General features: G+C 40.5%; 1 long non-coding RNA gene across 1 annotated transcript in view; it reads left to right on the forward strand.

Moving 5' to 3' along the window:
* The first annotated feature begins 2,073 nt into the window (after positions 1–2,073).
* The window catches only part of LOC132438813 (uncharacterized), a 103,493-nt gene continuing 85,234 nt past the window's right edge, over positions 2,074–20,332 (forward strand). Inside the window, exon 1 of the long non-coding RNA XR_009522226.1 lies at positions 2,074–2,107. This is a non-coding gene — a long non-coding RNA (uncharacterized lncRNA). The remainder of the gene's footprint in view (positions 2,108–20,332) is intronic.

The raw sequence follows: 20,332 nt of genomic DNA on the forward strand, positions 1-20,332 counted from the left end.
TTGGATTGGAAGAATCAACATTGTGAAAATGACTCTACTACCCAAAGCAATCTACAGATTCAGTGAAATCCCTATCAAACTACCACTGGCATTTTTCACAGAACTAGAACAAAAAGTTTCACAGTTTGTATGGAAACACAAAAGACCCCGAATAGCCAAAGCAATCTTGAGAAAGAAAAACGGAGCTAGAGGAATCAGGCTCCTTGACTTCAGACTATACTACAAAGCTACAGTAATCAAGACAGTATGGTACTGGCACAAAAACAGAAATATAGATCAATGGAACAGGATAGAGAGCCCAGAGATAAACCCACACACATATGGTCACCGTATCTTTGATAAAGGAGGCAAGAATATACCATGGAGAAAAGACAGCCTCTTCAGTAAGTGGTGCTCGGAAAACTGGACAGCTACATGTAAAAGAATGAATTTAGAACACCGCCTAACACCATACACAAAAATAAACTCAAAATGGATTAAAGACCTAAATGTAAGGGCAGACACTATAAAACTCTTAGAGGAAAACATAGGCAGAACACTCTATGGCATAAATCACAGCAAGATCCTTTTTGACCCACCTCTTAGAGAAATGGAAATAAAAACAAAAATAAACAAATGGGACCTAATGAAACTTAAAAGCTTTTGCACAGCAAAGGGAACCATAAACAAGATGAAAAAACAACCCTCAGAATGGGAGAACATATTTGCAAATGAAGCAACTGACAAAAGATTAATCTACAAAATTTACAAGCAGCTCATGCAGCTCAATATCAAAAAAACAAACAACCCAGTCCAACAGTAGGCAGAAGACCTAAATAGACATTTCTCCAAAGAAGATATACAGATTGCCAACAAACACATGAAAGAATACTCAACATCATTCATCATTAGAGAAATGCAAATCAAAATTACAATGAGATATCATCTCACACCGGTCAGAATGGCCATCATCAAAAAATCTAGAAACAATAAATGCTGGAGAGGGTGTGGAGAAAAGGGAACACTCTTGCACTGTTGGTGGGAATGTAAATTGATACAGCCACTATAGAGAACAGTATGGTGGTTCCTTAAAAACTAAAAATAGAACTACCATATGACCCAGCAATCCCATTACTGGGCATCTACCCTAAGTAAACCACAATTCAAAAAGAGTCATATACCACAATGTTCGTTGCAGCTTTATTTACAATAGCCAGGACATGGGAACAACCTAAGTGTCCATCAACAGATGAATGGATAAAGAAGATGTGGCACATATATACAATGGAATATTCCTCAGCCATTAAAAGAAACGAAATTGAGTTATTTGTAGTGAGGTGGATGGACCTAGAGTCTGTCATGCAGAGTGAAGTAAGTCAGAAAGAGAAAAACAAATACTCTATGCTAACACATATATATGGAATCTAAAAAAAAAAAGGTCATGAGGAACCTAGGGGCAAGACGGGAATAAAGATGCAGACCTACTAGAGAATGGACTTGAGGACGTGGGGAGGCGGAAGGGTAAGCTGGTACAAAGTGAGAGAGTGGCATGGACATATATACACTACCAAATGTAAAATAGATAGCTAGTGGGAAGCAGCTGCATAGCACAGGGAGATCAGCTCGGTGCTTTGTGACCACCTAGAAGGGTGGGATAAGGAGGTTGGGAGGGAGGGAGATGCAAGAAGGAAGAGATATGGGGATATATGTATATATATAACTGATTCACTGTGTTATAAAGCAGAAACTAACACACCATTGTAAAGCAATTATACTCCAATAAAGATGTTAAAAAAAAGTTTCAATACATAGCTAAGTATCAATAAATAGTATGGTAGAATAAAGACATAATCAGACATTATCTCCAGGGAAACGGGAGAACTTGATAGGATACTAAATTTAAAGGAGAGGTTGAACAAAATTTACAATATGCCAAAAGTAATTAGTTCCAAAAAAATTGAACTCCAGGCAAAAAGTCATACGAGAAAGAACATTTAACTGTAGAGAGAAACAGTTGTGGTGAACCACGTTTTCACAGTCATAGTAATGAAATAACTATTGATTTTCATTTTCAGAATCAACCTACTGATAAAGCTCAGAGGAATTAATTACCATTCTAGAACCAAATGTAAGTATTGTAAATGTGACAGTATAAAAGTAACAATTCAGAAGAAGTTTGGGAAGTAGCGATGGAAACAGAACTGATATTTTATCTATATTCTCACATGAGGAAGTAGGAAATAAAAATACACTGTTTTGATGGAAGAAAAAAATAGTTTTTAAAAATGAATTTTAAAAATTAAAAAACAAGATGGCACATAATTTTGCATCTTCCGGTTCTTGTATTCACTTAGAAGTATTTTGGCAGGAATAAAAACAAAGATTCCTTTTTGCAATCGAAAGATACTTTGATGAAAGAAGACTTCAGCTTCTAATGTAATTATTAAATGAAAATTTTGATTTGTCATCATGAAAGCGATAATGTGTGACTTTCATTGTCACAGGCTAATGCAAAAATAAGAGAGGTGAGCATAATAGATAAAGGACGCTTTTGTATCAAGCGAAGGCCACATAACATCGTTGTGAGCTGTACAAAACTAAGTTTTGCAGTTAGTTCACACTAAAAATCGGAGGGACATTGCTAAAAGGAAAGGAAACTTGGCTATAGTAATTTATATCCCGCTCACTTAATGGGTGCTGATTTACCACAATATTAAACATATTACCATCGCATTAAATTGATGTTAAAAAATTAACTTTATTAGTTTTGTGGTTTTGCTACATTGAATGTGAAATTTTTTTAATTGTGAAAAGCAAGGCATTTTAGTTTCATTTGGAGAACTAAGAAGAGACCCATGTGGATGGCTGTGGGGTCTCATTTCCTTACTACTCTCTTCTCTGCTACTGTAGCAGTGAGTTGGTTCAGCAGCTTTGAATTTGCTCAGTGGCAGCATAAGTTGAGACCAGAGCCGGGCTACTCTTTCCCCACAAGGTCAGTTCTTTAACCACAAGCTCCATTGTTATATAGTTGCCTAGATCCTTACTACACATAATGTGATCTGTGGACCCACAGCATTGGCATCCCCTTAGGGATTTTAAGACGTGCAGAATCTTGGGCCTCACCCCAGACCTACTGAATCAGAATCTGCATTTTTAACAAGATCCCCAGCTCATGCCCCTTGCACCTAAATGTCTGGAAGGCACGGACGCTGCCCTTTCCCTATTACCATGGTCAAGTAGAGGAGCAGCATCCATCTCTGTGGAATCCTCACCCACGGTGCTTCTAGCCTATCTCTGCCCAGTCTGAGCGTCATCCCTCCTTGAGGACAATCATAGCTCAGGGGATCACGTGTGCTCTTGTTACTGAGTCCAAACTCGTTCTGCTTGCTGCACGACAGGCCAATAAATCGGGAGACGAGTTGTTGGGGCGAGGAATAATGACTTTATTTGGAAAGCCAGCAGACCGAGAAGATGGCAGACTAATGTCCTAGAGAACCCTCTTACCCCAGTCAGAATTCAGGCTTCTTTTACACTAAAAGGGGGAGGGGTTGTGGTTAGTTGTTGCAAACTTCTTGGTGTCGGAATCCTTTGTTCTTGCAGCTGTCCACATAGGTCAGGTCACAATGTTCCTGTAAACCTCCAATGAGTCAAATGTTATTCTCTGTTCAGCAACTTTTTATCTCTATATGAATGGAAGTGTTATACTCTTAAAGGTCAGAGCCTTGAGAATGGGCTACCCTGTATATTTCAGGATATAGGCAACATTCTTAACTGGAAGCAAAGGCAGTAGAATACAAAGGTTAAAGTAAAAGAAACAGATCTAATATGCAGTCAGATTTGTTCTTCCCTATTACACCCTGTCACTTCTCTGCTTGTATCTCTTAAACTCTCTACTGATGAGTATGCCTGAGCCCCCATTTCCCAACACTTTGTGGAACTGTGTTGTTTTCATCTGCCCAGATTCCTCATCTGTAAGTCAGAACAGTAATAACAATTTTCTCATAGAGTTGTGAGGCTTACATGGAATAATCCGTATAAAGCACTCCCTGCACAGAGTAACATCTCAATAAATGTGGTTATAATTATTAGCTATTATCAAAGAATCCCAGGGGATAACATCAGCAGGAAATGGCTTATATGTTAATGGTCTCCAGCCTCAGCTGTCGTCAGGTTCATTTCCCTCATCAATAGCTCATTACTTGATTGTCAAGTCACAGATGCTATAAGCCACACACCATCACACCGAATAATAGCAATTCTTGCAGGCTTAATGTGTAAAGCATTGCAGAGCCGGTATCCCTTTAATCCTGACAGGGGTTTGTCTGCTGGGGGTGGTGGTGATGCGGAGCAAAGCCTGTGTCGATGGGAGAACTCTCTCACCCTCACGGTCCAGTCTCATGAGCTTCCAAGTGATCCTGCCCTGGGTCCCAATGTTTTACAAAGTCATAACAGCTCTTTTCCTTTTGTTCTTCTTTTACTCATTTCTTTTTGCACTGCCTTCTCCTTAGTCAGCCAGGCATGTGTCCACAGGTGCTGTGTTAGAGCACAAATCTCACATGCTGTGCTGAGAAAGACCTTTTCGCTATTACCACTTCCCACTCTCAGATTGGAGCATTGTAACTGAATGAAACCCTTTCCCCAAGACCCTCTTCTTAAGATAATCCCTTTCCCAGATGGATCCTCAGTCCCCCAGACAGGCTTCCAGAAGTCCCTCTCTACCACAGCTGCAAACACACCTCCTCGTCTTGCTTGAAACCCAGGAATGACTGGGGTTAATGTCCATATGGGGGTCCCTCTACACTTGACCGGTTCCACTGAGTCTGGAAAAGAGAACACCTGGGGAGATATGAACATGGTTTCTTAATTTTGGAAGACTACAATGTGAAAGTGAGATTTGATATGTACTCAGGAGGGCATTCCCAAGATGAATGGAGAAGAAATAATAGAAAGAATGGAAACCACCACTATGACCCCCTTACTTCCTATGTGAAAGGGACAACATGCTGGCCAATGTCATCACATTTAATTCCTCAAACGAGTATCTGTTTAATAGATAAAACTGTGGCTTGCACAGGCTAAGTAACCAAGCTGGGATGAACTCGTATTTGTTTTATGCTAAAATCTACATGCTTTCCATTACATTATATGGCTTCATATGATGGAATCATCTGATGGGTGGTAGTAAATTCCTTGTCATGGAGAGCATTACAGCAGAGGCTGGAGGCTGGAAGGCTTGGACAGCCATCCCCAGGCCTGGAATGAAGTGAAGAGCACCTGAGCATCAGAGCCTGGGGTAATTCCTAGAGCAACACTATAAAGCAAGTGGTCTGGAAGAAGGTTATCGATTCCAAACAAGGTGAGAGAATAAGGAAGAAGCAAAACATAAAGCTAAAAGTATCGAGAAGCACAATCAGCTGGTATATTATGAGATGAATTGCAGAGATGAAGGAAGATCCAGAGCTGAAAACTGACAGCTCCTTGGCGAAAATCTGCCCATAAACATATCTTGTTTTGTTTTCAAGCATTAATTCCCTTTTATGTCATTGCCAACATCCCAAAATTGGTAGATTTACCCACAAATCCAGATTTCAAAACTTCTCTTGAAAAATGGAAAGATCTGGCAATCCTGGGCCCACATTTCTGCATGGCAACAGCCAGGTGGTGGTGGGTTCTATAAGCAGGGCACATGCTCTCTGATTCATAGGCTTCCACAACCTTATATTGCCTTATGTCTTTCTATATTTATTTGTTTACATTATCTGCTTAGACTCTGAAAATAACCAAAACGATTTATGTTTTCTGCTGCCATGTGCAATTCAGCTTAGAAAGGGATAGGCTGCATTTGCGGCACATCTCAGAGACTCACGTTCCCTTCAAGACTCACTTGAAACTGCACTATACAGAGAGTCTGAAAGACAAGCCATTAGGATATTTGCACTGATACAAAACCTTTACTAAAGCATGCCCCAAACAGTGAGCTATGCCAGTCACTGAGGGATGGAGAAGTGGGTGAGTTAAAATATGGAAGAAACCAAGATAGGCAAGAACTAGGGCATACATATTCCTAGCTACCACTGCCTAAAGACAGTAACAATATCCAGTGAGAAGACACCAATGGTTATTATTAAAATTGTGCATTAGGGACTTCCCTGGTGGTCCAGTGGTTGGGACCGTGCACTTCCACTACAGGGGGCATGGATTCAATCCCTGGTCTGGGAACTGGGATGCTGCATTCTGCCTGGCTTGGCCAAAAAAGATTGTGCTTTAGATAGTCTTGATTTCTATGGGGGGATCAAGAGAGAAGAGCTATGAGAGCGAGAGCGAGCGAGAGAGAGAGAGAGAGAGAGAGAGAGGAAGAGAGAGAAGGGTAGTGTCAAATTGCATGTAATGTTTTCTACAGCGTGGATTCAGTTATTTTCAACTAATTGTTTTATTGTTTTTATCAAACTGATTTTTTTAAAAAAACACTCCAAGTTTTGGTAAGATGAGATACCCAAGCCAGCTTAGTGACCAGATAGGCTGAGAAGCAGCTCCAACATTAGTGGAGGTTCTTGGTTTATAAGTAGTAAAAATTGACACCAGTAAATAAAAACAAAAGAGGATTTTATTGGAAGTATGTTGAGTACTCATGGCATTGATGGCAAGGCTGGGAAAAGGGATATAGATATAAGTAAGCACCCAGCAGTTCCTGTGGATAGAAATGTAAGTAATTCTTGGGTCCGAGAATCAGAAATTCCTCCCACATCTCACAAGGGTGCCAAAGCTGGAATAGATGAGTCCAATCATTTTTAGTTATTGTGTCATTCTGTTTACAATCCTAATTCCATTGAAGGAGCTTGACAGTTAGCCCCGCTTAGGCCAAAGGTAAGCTCCATAAAGTCAGAAGTGAGAAGACTATTAATTATCAATCTATGTTTCCAGCACCAAGGACAGTACTTGAAACAAAGTAGATGCTCAGTATTTGTGAAATGAACCACTGAACGAATGACAGAATGTTTTCATGCTATGACTAGGGTAAGATAAAAAAAGCATCTGGGAAAATAGTCCCGAAGCCCAAAGCCAGCGAGGAAGAGATAATTTTCCAAAGGGAAATCCAGGTGATATTACCAAGAGACCATTGAAGAGGTGCTGGGCAGCCAATAGAGTGGAATATGTAGAGAGATACTTTTAATTTCCCAGCAAGGTTTATATATAACATGGAAAATTTCAAATCTCTCCCAGTGTTTCACATTTCAACATAGTAACAGAAAAATCAGGGTCAAATGCATCTAAATCCATCCTGGTTTTCCTGTACACACACAGTGGTAGCCAGATTTGGGGTGCTGTTGACTGGTAACCTGAAGACCCATTTCCCCGCTGTTCTGGTTCTGAAAGGGAAGGCCGTAGGCTAGTGCCAGCCCCGCCCCGAGTGAGTTCCCAAAGATGCAGGCACATCTCCTCCAAGAACATGCCATATGTACAAGAGGCTGTTCCAAGGAGGAGCAAATTTGCACATCCCACTCAAAGGGGGAATGGAAAGGATGGGTGTGAGGAGCCCCCGGATTTTCTGCTCTTCCTCTGAGGCACTTTAGGAAGGAGCACACAACTCATTTCAAAGGATCGAGGAAAGAACACCACCTGGGGAGTGGGAAAGGGTCAAGAAGCCTCGGAAAACAAAGCAGCTTTAGGGTTGGTAATGAAGCAATGTCGCTTTCTTAAGTTGATCTGACTGATCATTGTTTTATGGCCCAACACACTCAGTTCACCAGCTGGTCATATATAATTTAGCTCTTAATTATAACTTGTCTTGTGAGGTCCTCAGAATGCTTAGTATGTGAGCTTCATTCCAACAGCTGGAGCACAGGCTCAGAGAGTCCTTCAGAACATTCCTTTCAACAAAAGTGGGCTTGCTTTCCAGCCTCTGTTTCAGCTGTAAGTTGGAGACCTTTGTGGATTTCTATTACTTAGGTTGGAAGCATGGATGCTGAGTACTGCGAGAACTTGTTTGGAGAAGAAGGGGAAAGAGAGCAGAGAGATCTGAGGGCTCATGGACCTAATCTGACAATATGCTTTTTTTTTCGCCTGGCCTAGGATTAACTTTTTAAAATATTATTTTCAAATTCTATACAATTTGGAAGTTTTACATACAAATCTGTATTTCTAATTTGTCTTGGAAGCATGTAAATTCTTGTGATAGCAGGCTGGCTGTCTCACAAGGGAGCGGAAGTGGAACTGAACTGAATAGTGGTGGCTGCATTTGGACGGGGCCTGAGCTCTCCACTCGGCTTGGTCATAACACAAGGTGTGTGTCTGTGTATGTGTGTGGTGGTGGGGCTACGTAGGTATATGAGTGTGCAACTCCCAATCTACATCTTTATTCCTAATTGGGTGTGTCCTAGGTCTTATATTACTAAAAGTCTTTTTTCTGCCTCTTTGGATGTGACTAATGACTATTATGGGATATGCATGAGGGTTGGTTAATGACTTGGGATCAGACCAGGAAGATGTAACATGGGGCCACGTCTACATATGCCTTGGGGAAAGTTAACCACACTCTGAGTTCGTCTTGGCACCTCTTATATTCTGATTTCAAGTTTTTAAGCAGGAGTGTGGCTTGTAGATAAGACCTAAATCACTTCATTATATGATGCACCAGATCATGAAAGGCCTTAAATACCATGCTAAGGGTTTATATATGGACAATGAATTTGAAAACACCAAAGCACCCCAAGTTCTTTCACCCCAGAGCGGTTTTACTGTGTGCAGTGCAGGGCCGTGTCATGCCAGACACTCTGTTTGAAGTCAGCTGCTCCCCACTGATGGCCAACAGAGCCATGTAGAATGACTCAGAACTCCAGGGACCCATCACCCACAGAAGGACGTTCATTTTTTTTGTTTGTACTTTCATAGCTTTTGGCCCATCGTCTTCCGTTTTGTGAATTTATGTCACAGATATTGGCATATGTGCACGATGACATATGTATGACCTATTTGCAGCAACCCTTTTGATAACTAGAGCCTGGAAACAATCTAAGGGCCCATCAGTAGGGAAGCTGAACTACTGGGGGCACATCCACACAGTTGAATACTGTGCAGCTATGAAAGGACTTAGATGTCTATGGCTCATACAGAATGATCTCTAAAGTATATTTTAAGTGAAAAGATCAAGGTATCGATTAGTATTTTTACTGTGTTTCCATTCATTTCAAAAATGTGCACTCATTATATAAGGTGGCATAGTTTTAGGAGGTAAACAACTGCTGGGGAGAGAGCATGGGGCACGAGTGTTGAGAGATAGATGTCCTTTTCATGGTATATCTTTCTGTATTGCTTGCTTATTTTTCCATGTTCATATATTGGTTTTTTCCCAATAATAAATATCAAGTTGTGTGGTTGTGGGCACTTAATTTTGAGCTTCATTTCTCCTAGAGACTGCTTCATTTCTTTTAGGAAAACATCTACACCACACAGTACAGTTTTCTAGAAGGAATCACTGGCCCTGCTGGCTGGCAGGACAGAGCAGGTCATCCTGGGCTCCTGCTGAGAGCTGGGGGTTTTTTTCTTGGAATTCTGGGTGAGAAGAGCTCTCGGGTACTACATGGTACTTCATGGAGCTGCTCAGTGAGTGGGCCAAGAAGATACAGAGCCAGATAATGATTCTGTGCTACCTTCCACATCTTGTCTTGCTGTGACAACTCCTGCCTGAGACTGTCTCCTTCCACGTATCAAATGGACATGATGCTATTTGTCCTTCCCACTCTGGGGACATTTCAGGAAATAAATAGTGGAGATAAAACTCTATCTTGGAGGACTATGTCCTCTCTTGCGGGAGACAAGGGATGTCCTTTGTCCCCCTCAAAGGACAGAGGATGATGGATCTCTTGCCTCAACACTTAGGATACAAGCAGAGTAGGGTAGGGTGAGTGGGACCAAGTTTGAGACCATGAAGGACTGGCAAGGGGATTATAGAAGATAAATTGCTCTGCAATCAAAAGAGGAAAAGGACTTCTGGGGAAAGGAAAGGAAAGGTACACACGCATCTTAGAATTGGTTGCATTTTAGGAAAAATGAGTAGCTCAGAGTGGCTGGGACACTGGCTGAAATGGGAGAAGCAACTAGGGGTGAGGCTGGAAAGTTCGGTAGGGAGTATAGAGTTTATTCTGGAAAAAATTGATTCCCAGAAGGTTTTTTAAAGAATATTTATTTATTTATTTATTTTAATTTTGGCTGCATCAGATCTTAGTTGCGGCACATGGGCTCTTTCGTTTCAGCACGTGGGCTTCTCTCTAGTTGTGGCACGCGGGCTCAGTAGTTGCAGTACGTGGGCTTAGTTGCCCTGCGGCATGTGGGATCTCAGTTCCCTGACCAGGGATCAAACCTGCATCCCCTGCATTGGAAGGCAGATTCTCAACCACTGGACCACCAGGGAAGTCCCCAGGAGTTTTTTTATATAAGAGAATAATGATATAATTTTATTTGGCGAAGATAACTAGCATATATATAGGGTATAGTTACTAGAACAAATTCCTCCTGGCTAGAACCAGGAGAGAGACAATTATTGTAATGATGCTTTCTAGCTCCAGATAATAAACCCTAAAGGAAGGCTGTGACAGTAGGGATATAGGGGTGAGGGCTAATCTGAAAGGGATTTGTGGAGTAAAATCCAATAGCTTGGTGAGAGACTAAATGCAGAAGTAGGAAGAATGTCAACAGTGACTTTGTTTGGCTTGGAGAAAACAGTGACTTGGTTCCAGGAGACAGAGCACACAGCTGGAAGAATAGTTTTTGACCCACAATAAGTGTTGCCTGTGAGGGAATGCCCTCTGATTGCATGAATTTACTTGACCAAACATTTACTGAGTCCTCACGCTGGGACCTGGAACAGGGATTGTGTCAGGTGTGAAGGTCAAGAAAGTCTTTGGAATTTAATATTTTAGATCTCTCTCCCCCTCTTCCAATAGAACCAGAAAAGATATTTCCTCCCTTCCAAAAAACCATGAAAGCATCTATAACAATTGAAAAGAAATCACATTATTTTTCTTTGAAGATCAACTTCAAGCCCTGCCACTTCAGGGCAATGTCCCTTCTACCTCAACGGCAGTAACTTGGGGATTACCCAGGAAAGACAGCAAGGAGCTGACTAAATTATGAGCCAAATCAGTCAAGAAAGACCGAGCAAGACTAGCAAGGATCATAGTTGCTGAGTGGGAAAATACTTTCCCTTTGTTGCAAGCAGCTCAGACCCAAGGGAAATGGGTGAATCTTTGGAATTGCTGGGAGGGACAAAGTGAAACAATGGGGTATCAACCCTCAACTGGCAGACTGGCTTCTTTGGCCACTGAGGGTCCTGCTCGGTGACACCCTGACAAGGCATCTTGGCCCTATTGGGATATGGTTGTCGTGCTGTCTTGGTGAGGGCAATTCCTCCTCTTGACAGTTTCCTGGAATCTGCTGGAATTTCTTTTGCCTCAAGCAGGATTTAACAAGCCGGGGAGGTTTTTGCTCTGTTGCTTTTTCTGCAACTCTTTTCTTGTTCAGGTGCCAGCGGGGCCCTCGTCCTTCTAGGATTCCAAGCTGTAGCTTCTGGGAATGCTGATGTAATGGTTCTCAACCTCAGAATAGAAGACCCACTTCCTGATAGATCTCTCTGGTGTACGTTCACCTTGCTGACTCTTCTTTCCTCACTTATCAACCCTGGTAAAGACCTACTGACACTTGTCAGCATCTTCCCCATGAAGATCCCTCCTTGGACCGCCTTTCCTCTCTGCCTATCACTCTATACTTGGGCGGCTCCATTAAATTGTATGTTTTCAGCTAATGGATCTATATAAGGAGACTCCAAAACACTCATTTCCAGGCTCAAGTTCTTGCCTGAATTCTGGCCCAGCATTCATTCATTCATTCAGAAAGTGTTTATTGATCGTCTATACTACACAGGCTCTGCCTTAGGCACTGGGCATATAACAAGACGGACACGGTTGACCCTCATGGAATCTCTGTCAATCTTCTAGCTGTCTGTTAGACATTTAGGCTTGCATGTGCCTCATTCCCGTCCTAGACAAGATATATATCTTTGTCCATCCAACCTATCCCTTTTCCTGGCAGACTTCTGTTAAGGGCATCACAATCTTCTAGTCGTCTGAGGTTGAACTTCATCTTCATTCTTCACTCCTCTCTCTCTTAACCTCATATCGAATCTGTTGCCGAGCTTTATTGATTCTGCCTCATTTCCCTAATTTGATTCTTCCGCTTCTTGCCCACCTTTACCACCTTAGTTAAGTTCTCATCATTCCTCACCTGTAGAGCTTCTTGACTGCTTTCAAAGATCCTGATCTTTTCTCCCCTCCACTCAAAATTGTTGCAGACCTTCTTGTTATTTAATGACCATCCATGGCTCCCCATCATCTTGAAATAAAACCCTCAGCCATGGTCTCTCAGCTGCATGATCTGCTCCTGACCTGCCTTTTGGGATGTATTGTAGCCTTCAGCAGAGCTTCCCTGGAAGAAGGAAGAAAGAAGGAGAGTAGAGGAAGGAGGGAGACAGGAGGAACAGGATATTCAGGCACATTGGGAACAGCAGATTGAGTGTCTACAATGTGCGTGGTTAAGCTGTGCTAACCTGTGCTAAACACTTTATTTTATTTTATCTTTTTCATCCCCCCCGCCCCCACCCCCCACTGTCCCCCCTTGGTGTCCATACATTTTTTTCTCTACATCTGTGTCTCTATTTCTGCCTTGCAAACTGGTTCATCTGTACAATTTTTCTAGATTCCACATATATGTGTTAATATACAATATTTGTTTTTCTCTTTCTGACTTACTTCACTCTGTATGACAGTCTCTAGGTCCATCCACATCTCTACAAATGATCCAATATCATTCCTTTTTATGGCTGAGTAATATTCCATTGTATATATGTACCACATCTTCTTTATCCATTTGTCTGTTGATGAGCATTTAGGTTGCTTTCATCACCTGGCTATTATAAATAGTGCTGCGATGAACATTGGGGTGCATGTGTCTTTTTGAATTATAGTTTTCTCTGGGTATATGCCCAGTAGTGGGATTGCTGGGTCATATGGTAATTCTTTTTATTTGTTTTTCAGAAATATTTGTTTAATGAATGAATAAGTTGACTCCTCTCCCAACAGATATTGATACACAGGGATGCGATTCCAGAGAAAGTTCCTGTGATTAATAGAAATACAAGATGAATCATAATAACCGCGATAATAGTGGCACTGGTGGCGATGGCAGCTACTACTATTTTTCTTGAGTGTAATAAGAGTGTCTGAGTGTCAGGAACTTGATATATATAACATGTCAAATCTCTTTAAAACCTTTAAAATTAAGTGTTATTATCCATACTTTACAGCTGAGACAAGTGAAGCCCAGATAGATTGCATAGCCTGCAGGGGGTGGAGCTATTGACCCCAAACTCTGCTATGTATTGTATTTCTCCTGTTTGTTTGTTTTTTAACATCTGTATTGGAGTATAATTGCTTTACAATGTTGTGTTAGTTTCTGCTGTATAACAAAGTGAATCAGCTATACATATATATATATATATATATATATATCCCCATATCTCCTCCCTCTTGCATCTCCCTCCCACCCTCCCTATGCCACCCCTCTAGGTGGTCACAAAACACTGAGCTGATCTCCCTGTGCTATGTGGCTGCTTCCCGCTAGCTGTCTGTTTTACATTTGGTAGAATATATATGTGCATGCCACTCTCTCACTTTGTCCCAACTTACCCTTCCCGCTACCCGTGTCCTGAAGTCCATTCTCTATTCCTGTCCCGACCCTAGGTTTGTCAGAACATTTTTTTTTTCAGATTCCATAAATATGTGTTAGTGTACGGTATTTGTTTTTCTCTTTCTGACTTACTTCACTCTGTCTGACAGACTCTAGGTCCATCCACCTCACTACGAAGCTCAATTTCATTTCTTTTTATGGCTGAGTAATATTCCATTGTGTATATGTGCCACATCTTTATCCATTCATCTGTCAATGGACACTTAGGTTGTTTCCAGTCCTGGCTATTGTAAATAGTGCTGCAATGAACATTGTGGTACAAGACTCTTTTTGAATTATGGTTTTCTCAGGGTAGATGCCCAGTAGTGGGATTTCTGGGTCATATGGTAATTCTATTTTTAGCTTTTTAAGGAACCTCCATACTGTTCTTCATAGTGGCTGTATCAATTTACATTGCACCAACAGTGCAAGAGGGTTCCCTTTTCTTAACACCCTCTCCAGAATTTATTGCTTGTAGATTTTCTGATGATGCCCATTCTAACCTGTGAGGTGATACCTCATTGTAGTTTTAATTTGCATTGCTCTAATGATTAGTGATATTGAGTGGCTTTTCATGTGCTTCCTGGCCATCTGTATGTCTCTTTGGAGAAATATCTATTTAGGTTTCTTGCCCACTTTTGGATTGGGTGGTTTTTTTTTTTTAATATTGAGCTGCATGGGCTCTTTATGTATTTTGGAGATTAATCCTTTGTCTGTTGATTCCTTTGCAAATATTTTCTTCCATTCTGAGGGTTGTCTTTTCGTCTTGTTTAAAATTTCCTTTGCTGTGCAAAAGCTTTTAAGTTTCATTAGGTACCATTCGTTTATTTTTGTTTTTATTTCCATTACTCTAGGAGGTGGGTCAAAAATGATCTTGCTGTGATTTATGTCAAAGAGTGTTCTTCCTTTGTTTTCCTCCAAGAGTTTTATAGTGTCCAGTCTTACATTTAGGTCTTTAATCCATTTTGAGTTTATTTTTGTGTATGGTGTTAGGGAGTGTTCTAATTTCATTCTTTTACATGTAGCTGTCCAGTTTTCCCAGCACCAATTATTGAAGAGACTGTCTTTTCTCCATTGTATATCATTGCCTCCTTTGTCGTAGATTAGTTGACCATAGGTGCATGGGTTTACCTCTGGGCTTTCGATCCTGTTGCATTGATCTATATTTCTGTTTTTGTGCCAGTACCATATTATCTTAATTACTCTCTGATTTCAGAGAGTCTGATTCCTCCAGCTCTGTATCCTGCTACTTTACCAAATTTATTAATTAGCTCTAATAGTGTTCTGCTGGCATCTTTAGGATTCTCTATGTATAGTATCGTGTCGTCCGCAAACAGTGACAGTTTTACTTCTTCTTTTCCAGTTTGTATCCCTTTTACTTCTTTTTCTTCTCTGATTGCTGTGGCTAGCACTTCCAAAACTATGCTGAATAATAGTGGCAAGCGTGGACATCCTTGTCTTCTTCCTGATTTTAGAGGAAATTCTTGCAGGTTTTCACCATTGAGAATGATGTTTGCTGTGGGTTTGTTGTATATGGCCTTTATTATGTTGGGGTAAGTTCCCATATGCCCACTTTCTGGAGAGTTTTTATCATAAATGGGTGTTGAATTTTGTCACATCCTTCTTCTGCATCTACTGAGATGATCATATGGTTTTTATTCTTCAGTTTGTTCATATGGTGTATCACATTGATTGATTTGCATATATTGAAGAATCCTTGAATCCCTGGGATGAATCTCACTTGATCATGGTGTATGATCCTTTTAATTTGTTGTTGTTTTCTGTTTGCTAGTATTTTGTTGAGGATTTTTGCATCTATATTCATCAGTAATATTCGTCTGAAATTTTCTTTTTTTGTGACATCTTTGTCTGGTTTTGATATCAGGGTGATGGTGACCTCATAGAATGAGTTTGGGAGTGTTCTCTCCTCTGCAATTTTTTGGAAGAGTTTGAGAAGGATGGGTGTTAGCTTTTCTCTAAATGTTTGATAGAATTCACCTGTGAAGCCATCTGGTCCTGGACTTTTGTTTGTTGGAAGATTTTTAGTCACAGTTTCAATTTCATTACTTGTGATTGGTCTGTTCATATTTTCTATTTCTTCCTGGTTCAGTCTTGGAAGGTTATACCTTTCTAAGAATTTGTCCATTTCTTCCAGGTTGTCCATTTTATTGGCATAGAGTTGCTTGTAGTAGTCTCTTATTATGGTTTGTATTTCTGCAGTGTCCACTGTAAATTCTTTTTCATTTCTAATTTTATTGATTTGAGTCCTCTCTCTATTTTTCTTGATGAGTCTGGCTAAAGGTTTATCAATTTTGTTTATCTTCTCAAAGAACCAGCTTTTAGTTTTATTGATCTTTTTTTTTTTTGCTGTACGTGAGCCTCTCACTGTTGTGGCCTTTCCTGTTGCGGAGCACAGGCTCTGGATGTGCAGGCTCAGCGGCCATGGCTCACGGGCCTAGCCGCTCCACGGCATGTGGGATCTTCCCGGACCGGGACACAAACTCGTGTCCCCTGCATCAGCAGGTGGACTCTCAACCACTGCGCCACCAGGGAAGCCCCAGTTTTATTGATCTTTGCTACTGTTTTCTTTGTTTCTTTTTCATTTATTTCTGCTCTGATCTTTGTGTTTTCTTTCCTCTACTAACTTTGGGTTTTGTTTGTTCTTCTTTCTCTAGTTCCTTTAGCTGTAAATTTAGATTGTTTATTTGAGATTTTTTTTGTTTCTTGAGGTAGGATTGTATTGCTATAAACTTCCCTCTTAGAACTGCTTTTGCTGCATCCCATAGGTTTTGGATCATCATGTTTTCACTGTCATTTGTCTCTAGGTATTTTTTGATTTCCTCCTTGATTTCTTCAGTTATCTCTTGGTTATTTAGTAATGTATTGTTTAGCCTCCATGTGTTTGGGATTCTTTTACGTTTTTTTCCCTGTAATTGATTTCTAATCTCATAGCGTTTTGATCAGAAAAGATGCTTGATATAATTTCAGTTTTCTTAAATTTACCAAGGCTTGATTTGTGACCCAAGATGTGATCTATCCTGGAGAATGTTCCATGTGCACTTGAGAAGAAAGTGTAATCTGCTGTTTTTGGATGGAATGTCCTATAAATATCAATTAAATCTATCTGGTCTATTATGTCATTTAAAGCTTTTGTGTCCTTATTAATTTCCTGTCTGAATGATCCATCCATTGGTGTAAATGAGGTGTTAAAGTCCCCCAGTATTATTGTGTTACTGTTGATTTCCTCTTTTATAGCTGTTAGCATTTGCCTTATGTATTGAGGTGCTCCTATGTTGGATGCATATGTATTTATAATTGTTAGATTTTCTTCTTAGATTGATCCCTTGATCATTATGTATTGTCCTTCCTTGTCTCTTGTTTGTTTATTTCTTTATTTTCTTTATTCTTTATTTTACAGTCTATTTTATCTGATATCAGTATTGCTACTCAGGCTTTCTTTTGATTTCTATTTGAATGGAAATCAAAATCTTTTTCCATCCCCTCACTTTCAGTCTCTGTTTGTCCCTAGGTCTGAAGTGGGTCTCTTGTAGACAGCATATATGTGGGTCTTGTTTTTGTATGCATTCAGCAAGCCTGTGTCTTTTGGTTGGTGCGTTTAATCCATTCACGTTTAAGGTAATTATTGATATTTATGTTCCTATTACCATTTTCTTAATTGTTATGGGGTTTTTTTTGGTTTTTTTTTTTTTTGAGGTATGCGGGCCTCTCACTGTTGTGGCCTCTCCTTTTGGGGAGCACAGGCTCCGGACGCGCAGGCTCAGCGGCCATGGCTTACAGGCCCAGCCACTCCACAGCATGTGGGATCTTCCTGGACCGTGGCACAAACCCGTGTCCCCTGCATCAGCAGGCGGACTCTCAACCACTGCGCCACCAGGGAAGCCCTGGGTTTGTTTTTGCAGGTCCTTTTCTTCTCATGTTTCCTATTTAGAGAAGTTCCTTTAGCATTTGTTGTAGAGCTGGTTTGGTGCTGAATTCTCTTTGCTTTTCTTGCCTGTAAAGCTTTTGATTTCTCTGTCGAATCTGAATGAAATCCCTGCCAGGTAGAGTAATCTTGGTTGTAGGTACTTCCCTTTCATCATTTTAAATATATCATGCCACTCCCTTCTGGCTTATAGAGTTTCTGCTGAGAAATCAGGTCTTAACCTTATGGGAGTTCCCTTGTATGTTATTTGTCATTTTTCCCTTGTTGCTTTCAATAATTTTTCTTTGTCTTTAATTTTTGTCAGTTTAATCACTATATGTCTCAGAGTGTTTCTCCTTGGGTTTATCCTGCCTGAGACTCTCTGTGTGTCCTGGACTTGGTTGGTTATTTCCTTTCCCATGTTAGGGAAATTTTTTACTATAATCTCTTCAGATATTTTCTTGGGACCTTTCTCTCTCTCTCCTCCTTCTGGGACCCCTATAATGTGAATGTTGGTGCCTTTAATGTTGTCCCAGAGGTCTCTTAGGTGGTCTTCATTTCTTTTCATTCATTTTTCTTTATTCTGTTCTGCAGCAGTGAATCCCACCATTCTGTCTTCCAGATCACTTATCCGTTCTTCTACCTCACTTATTCTGCTATTGATTCCTTCTAGTGTATTTTTCATTTTGGTTATTGTATTATTCTTCTCTGTTTGTTTGTTCTTTAATTCTTCTAGGTCTTTGTTAAACATTTCTTGCATCTTATTGATCTTTGCCTCCACTCTTTTTCCGACGTGCTGTATCATCTTCACTATCATTATTCTGAATTTTTTGGGAAGGTTGCCTATCTCCACTTTTTTTGAAAGGTTGCCTATCTCCACTACATTTTGTTGTTTTTCTGGGGTTTTATCTTGTTCCTTCATCTGGTACATAGTCCTCTGCCTTTTCATTTTGTCTATCTTTCTGTGAATGTGGTTTTCATTCCACAGGCTTCAGGATTGTAGTTCTTCTTGCTTCTGCTGTCTCTGTGCCATACGCTTTATATACAATAGTCCTCCCCCACCGCATCCGTGGGGGATTCTTTCCAAGATCCCCAGTGGATGCCTGGAATGGCGGATAGTATTGAACCCTATACCCAAGGGTTTGTACCCTAAACACAAGCACTGCAGTACTGGGACAGTCCATCTGATAACAGAGATGGCTATTAAGTGTCTAATGGGCAAAATATGCTGGACAAAAGGATGATTTATGTCCCAGATGGGACAGAGCAGGACAGAGTGAGATTTCAGCATGCTACTCAGAACAGCGTGCAATTTAAAACTTATGAACTGTTCATTTCTGGAATTTTCCATTTAGTATTTTCTGACTGCAGTTACCCACAGGTAACTGAAACCACAGAAAGTGAAACTGCACGTAATGGGGTGATTAATGTATACAAGGCTATGTAATAATCCTCCCCAAGGGGAAGATTTTTATTCCTCTTTTTTTTTAATTGAAGTATAGTTGATTTACAATGATGTGTTAATTTCTGCTGTACAACAAAGTGATTCAGTTATACATATAAGGGGCAGATTTTTTTTAATATCCCATTTAACTATAAGGAAAGAGAAATTCTGAGAGTTTAGACAATTTAGCCAAGGTAAATGAGATAATAAATAATAGTGGCCCACATCCGTTGAGAATTTAAAAGGGTCAGGCGCTGCCAAGTGTTTTACCAACATTATCTCCAAGAGGTAGGTGCCCTTAGGAGTCCCATTTTACAGATGATTAAACTGGGGCACAGAAAGGTGAGTGACATGCTGGGGCTGAGGCTTTCCACCCTCTGTGTGGTGTAGCTAAAACAAACTTTCATCCTATGTCAAAAAAATTTTTAAAGCAATTTAAATAGATACTGAATTCTTCTATAGGAACAGCAAAGGGAATTCTATTGCTAGATATAAAGAGAAGCCTCTTATCCTCTCTCTCCACCTTTCTTCTAAGAGTTCACACATCATAAGCATGGCTGGTACCTATAGTTTCTCCCCCAATTCCCCCATTGCTACCCCCCCACTTTCCTCCTTCCATCTCAGATCTCTTGTCTCATGGAAATAGTTCTGTTCCTTTTAAAATAAAAATCCATCGAGACTTTCTTGGCTTTATCCAGTTCTCCTCTCTACACCAAATACCCCAAACCAATGGGCTGTATTCAACCACCCCAAGTGTTTTTGTCCGGTGAACACAATTTTTAAAATAATTTTAGGTAACACTGAAAAATCGGTGGCTTTCACACTGACTTGCAAATTTCTGGCTTGCCTTTGCCTCATTTCTGAAAGATGTAGTAAGAGTGGTCCTGCATCCCTGGCCACCCAGTCACACACACTTTCCAATTTGTCTCATCCTCTCTGTTTATCACCACTGTCTCCTCATCTCTGAATCTTGATTCCATCCATGCTTGTTTCCAGGTATCCTTAAAGATAAGAAAGTGAAAGGTAGAGAGACATGTTGACGCACTGCATGTGTCAAGACCCCATATTTTCCTTTGGATGCAAACAGTACTCATCCATGTTTGAAGATTAAAAAGAAAAAAAGAAGATCAAGGGTCTTTGAAAAAAGAATACAACCCTGGCTTCTTCCTCATCTACATATTCCTGTTGGCACTTGAGTTTATGAGCTCTAG

The sequence above is a fragment of the Delphinus delphis genome, chromosome 15 (genome assembly GCF_949987515.2).
Source record: "Delphinus delphis chromosome 15, mDelDel1.2, whole genome shotgun sequence".
Classification (NCBI taxonomy): Eukaryota; Metazoa; Chordata; class Mammalia; order Artiodactyla; family Delphinidae; genus Delphinus; species Delphinus delphis.